The sequence below is a fragment of the Heterodontus francisci genome, unplaced genomic scaffold (assembly GCF_036365525.1).
Source record: "Heterodontus francisci isolate sHetFra1 unplaced genomic scaffold, sHetFra1.hap1 HAP1_SCAFFOLD_174, whole genome shotgun sequence".
In the NCBI taxonomy this organism is placed as follows: domain Eukaryota; kingdom Metazoa; phylum Chordata; class Chondrichthyes; order Heterodontiformes; family Heterodontidae; genus Heterodontus; species Heterodontus francisci.
Genome location: NW_027141730.1, coordinates 2,542,667 through 2,547,793, shown reverse-complemented (window position 1 = coordinate 2,547,793; position 5,127 = coordinate 2,542,667).

Sequence of the window (5,127 nt, the reverse complement as noted above, 5' to 3'; positions counted from 1 at the left end):
ATGAGACGTGAAGGCTCAGTTAGGGCGCTTGAGAGTTACAAGCTAGCCAGGAAGGATCTAAAGGGAGAGCGAAGAAGAGCAAGGAGAGGACACGAGAAGTCATTGGCGGATAGGATCAAGGAAAACCCTAAGGCTTTCTATAGGTATATCAGGAATAAAAGAATGACTAGAGTTAGTTTAGAGATACAGCACTGAAACAGGCCCTTCAGCCCACCGAGTCTGTGCCGACCATCAACCGCCCATTGATACTAATCCTACAATAATCCCATATTCCTACCACATCCCCACCTGTCCCTATATTTTCCCTACCACCTACCGATACTAGGGGCAATTTCGAATGGCCAATTTACCTGTCAACCTGCAAGTCTTTGGCATGTGGGAGGAAACCAGAGCACCCGGAGGAAACCCACACAGACACAGGGAGAACTTGTAAACTCCACACAGGCAGTACCCCGAATTGAACCCGGTTCCCTGGAGCTGTGAGACTGCGGTGCGAACCACTGCGCCACTGTTCCACCCCAGATTAGGGACAATCAAGGATAGTAGTGGGAAGTTGTGTGTGGAGTCAGAGGAGATAGGGGAAGCGTTAAATGAATATTTTTCGTCAGTATTTACAGTAGAGAAAGAAAATGTTGCCGTGGAGAATACTGAGATTCAGACGACGAGGCTAGATGGGATTGAGGTTCACAAGGAGGAGGTGTTATTTTGGAATTTTGGAAAGTGTGATAATAGATAAGTCCCCTGGGCCAGATGGGATTTATCCGAGGATTCTCTGGGAAGCTTGGGAGGAGATTTCAGAGCCTTTGTCCTTGATCTTTATGTCGTCATTGTCGACAGGAATAATGCTGGAAGACTGGAGGATAGCAAATGTTGTCCCCTTGTTCAAGAAGGGGAGTAGAGACAGCCCTGGTAATTATAGACCTGTGAGCCTTACTTCGGTTGTGGGTAAAATGTTGGAAATGGTTATAAGAGACAGGATTTAGAATCATCTTGAAAAGAATAAGTTCATTAGCGATAGTCAGCACGGTTTTGTGAAGGTTAGGTCGTGCCTCACAAACCTTATTGAGTTTTTCGAGAAGGTGACCAAACAGGTGGATGAGGGTAAAGCAGTGGATGTGGTCTATATGGATTTCAGTAAGGCGTTTGATAAGGTTCCCCACGGTAGGCTATTGCAGAAAATACGGAAGTATGGGGTTGAAGGTGATTTAGAGCTTTGGATCAGAAATTGGCTAGCTGAAAGAAGACAGAGGGTGGTGGTTGATGGCAAATGTTCATCCTGGAGTTCAGTTACTAGTGGTGTACCGCAAGGATCTGTTTTGGGGCCACTGCTGTTTGTCATTTTTATAAATGACCTGGAAGAGGGTGTAGAAGGGTGGGTTAGTAAATTTGCGAGTGACACGAAGGTTGGTGGAGTTGTGGATAGTGCCGAAGGATGTTGTAGGGTTCAGAGGGACATAGATAGGCTGCAGAGCTGGGCTGAGAGATGGCAAATGGAGTTTAATGTGGAAAAGTGTGAGGTGATTCACTTTGGAAGGAGTAACAGGAATGCAGAGTACTGGGCTAATGGGAAGATTCTTGGTAGTGTAGATGAACAGAGAGATCTTGGTGTCCAGGTACATAAATCCCTGAAAATTGCTACCCAGGTTAATAGGGCTGTTAAGAAGGCATATGGTGTGTTAGCTTTTATTAGTCGGGGGATCGGGTTTCGGAGCCACGAGGTCATGCTGCAGCTGTACAAAACTCTGGTGAGACCGCACCTGGAGTATTGCGTGCAGTTCTGGTCACCGCATTATAGGAAGGATGTGGAAGCTTTGGAAAGGGTGCAGAGGAGATTTACTAGGATGTTGCCTGGTATGGAGGGAAGGTCTTACGAGGAAAGGCTGAGGGACTTGAGGTTGTTTTCGTTGGAGAGAAGGAGGAGGAGAGGTGACTTAATAGAGACATATAAGATAATCAGAGGGTTAGATCGGGTGGATAGTGAGAGTCTTTTTCCTCGGATGGTGATGGCAAACACGAGGGGACATAGCTTTAAGTTGAGGGGTGATAGATATAGGACAGATGTTAGAGGTAGTTTCTTTCCTCAGAGAGTAGTAGGGGCGTGGAACGCCCTGCCTGCAACAGTAGTAGACTCGCCAACTTTAAGGGCATTTAAGTGGTCATTGGATAGACATATGGATGAAAATGGAATAGTGTAGGTCAGATGGTTTCACAGGTCGGCGCAACATCGAGGGCCGAAGGGCCTGTATTGTGCTGTAATGTTCTAAATCTAATTCTAAAAAAAAGGTGTAAAAGAAATCAGTTTTCTTCGAAGCAGGAGTGAGTTGCCACACAACCCTTCCATTCCTTTTTTCATGTCGTGTACATTTTACAGCAAATCCACATTTGGTGTATACCGCCCGAGGGGTTTCCCATGGGTCCAGCCCCTCAGTTCACTATGGTGGGAGGACTTTACACTGTGGTCTTTCCCCATTGAGCCTTTGTGACGGCAGCCCCAAGCTTGAGTGCATCCCTCAGCCTGTAGTCCTGGACCTTGGAATGTGCCAGTTTGCAACACTCGGTGGTGGACAACTCTTTGCGCTGGAAGTCCAGCAAGTTTCGTACAGACCAAAGAGCGTCTTTCACCAAATTGATAGTCCTTCAGCAGCAGTTGATGTTTATCTCAGTGTGTGTCCCTGGGATCAGCCCACAGAGCACACACTCCCGTGTTACAGAGCTGCTTGGGATGAACCTCGACAAATGCTTTTCCACACATGCTTTGCAAAGACACATTCCAGAAGTAGTCTCTTCCCCACTGCAGCCACCTCAAGGGCAGCGTGTGGAGGGGGATAGACTCCGGGTGTGCAAGAGGGATCTGACGGGGAGGGCCCTTCTCACCAGCAGCCAAGCTACATCCTGGTGCTTGTTTGATAGCTCTGGTGATGAGGCATTCCGCCAAATGACTTTGACGGTCTGCTTGGGGAACCATCCGACCGGATCCACCATCTCCTTTTCCCATAGGGCCTTGAGGACATTCTGTGCAGACCACTGCCTGATGGATTGGTGGTCAAAGGTGTTTTCCCGCAGAAACATTCCCACATAGGATAGTTGGTACGACATGGTCCAACTGGATGGAGCGTTCCGCGGCAATGTGACCAGACCCATCCTTCACAACAACGGGGACAGATAGAACCTCAGCACGTAGTGACACTTGGAGTTTTCATACTGGGGGTCTACACACAGCTTGATGCAGCCGCACAAGAAGGTGGTCATCAGGATGAGGGCGATGTTGGGTACATTCTTCCCGCCCTTATCCAGAGGTTAGAACATCGTGTCCCTCCGGACCTGGTGCATTTTAGACCTCCAGATAAAGCGGAAAATGGCTCGGGTGACCACCACAGCGCAGGAGTGGAGAATGGGCAACTTGCGCCACGGACAGCAACAACTTGAGCACCTCGCACCTGATGACCAGGTTCTTACCCACAATGGAGAGATTGTTGCTCCCACATGCTCAGTTTATGGTGGACCCTGGCTTCCCTGAACTTTTTTTAATTTCCAAAATATACTTTATTCATAAAAATCTGTAAAAAATTACATGACAAAACAGTTCTAAACAGCACCAAGTCAAAAATTACAAATAGTGCAAAGGAGGTCAGTTTCCTTCAATGCAGGAGTGAGTTGCCTCACAACCCTTCCATTTCATTTTTCATGCCATTTACATTTTACAGCAAACAGAAATTTCCCAAAACAGTTCGAGGGGTTTTCCATGGAGCCAGCCCCTCAGTTCAGCTTGGTGGGGGGACCTTACACTGTGGTCTTTCCCCATTGAGCCTTTGCTGCAGCTGCCCCAAGCTTTAATGCGTCCCTCAGCACGTAGTGCTGGACCTTGGAATGTACCAGTCTGCAACATTCGGTCGTGGACAACTCTTTGCGCTGCAAGACCAGCAGGTTTCGGGCAAACCAAAGGGCGTCTTTCACCGAATTGATAGTCCTCCAGCAGCAGTTGATGTTTGGCTCGGTGTGCGTCCCTGGGAACAGCCCGCAGAGCACAGACTCCTGTGTTACGGACCTGCTAGGGATGAACCTCAACAAAAACCACTTCATCTCTTCCACACCTGCTTTGCAAAGACACATTCCAGGAGGAGGTGGGCAATCATCTCTTCCCCACCACAGCCACCGCGGGGGGAATTGCGCGGAGGGGACGAGACTTCGGGCGTGCAGGAAGGATCTGACGGGGAGGGCCCTACTCACCACCAGCCAAGCTACATCTTGGTGCTTGCTTGAAAGTTCTGCTGATGAGGCATTCCACCAAATGACTTTGACGGTCTGCTCAGGGAACCATCCGACAGGATCCCCCGTCTCCTTTTCCCGTAGGGCCTTGGGGACATTCCGTGCAGACCACTGCCTGATGGATCGGCGGTCAAAGGTGTTTTCCCGCAGAAACTGCTCCACGAAGGATAGGCAGTACGGCACGGTCCAACTGCATGGAGCGTTCCGCGGCAATGTGACCAGGCCCATCCTTTGCAACACCGGGGACAGATAGAACCTCAGCACGTTTTGACACTTGGAGTTTGCGTACTGGAGATCTACACACAGCTTGATGCAGCCGCACATGAAGGTGGTCATCAGGATGAGGGCCACGTTGGGTACATTTTTCCCACCGTTGTCCAGAGATTTGAACATCGTGTCCCTCCGGATCCGGTCCATTTTAGATCTCCAGATGAAGCGGAAAATGGCTCGGGTGACCGCCACAGCGCAGGAGTGGGGTATGGGCCAGACCTGCACCACATACAGCAACAAAGTGAGCGCCTCGCACCTGATGACCAGGTTCTTACCCACAATGGAGAGAGATCGCTGCCCCTCCCTTCCGAACCATATCCCCAGCAGCTTCAGGTAGTCTGACCTGACGGTGAAGGGGACAAAGGATCGGTCAGCCCAGTTCCCAAAGAACATGGCCTTGCTCTTGCCATGGTTAACTTTGGCTCCCAGGCCAGTTCGAACTGGTCGCAGATACTCATCAGTCTGCGCACGGACAGCGGATCCGAGCAGAAGACGGCGACGTCATCCATGTACAGGGAGGTTTTCACCTGAGTGCCTCCACTGCCTGGGATTGTCACCCCTCTTATGCTCGCATCCTTCCTAATAGACTCA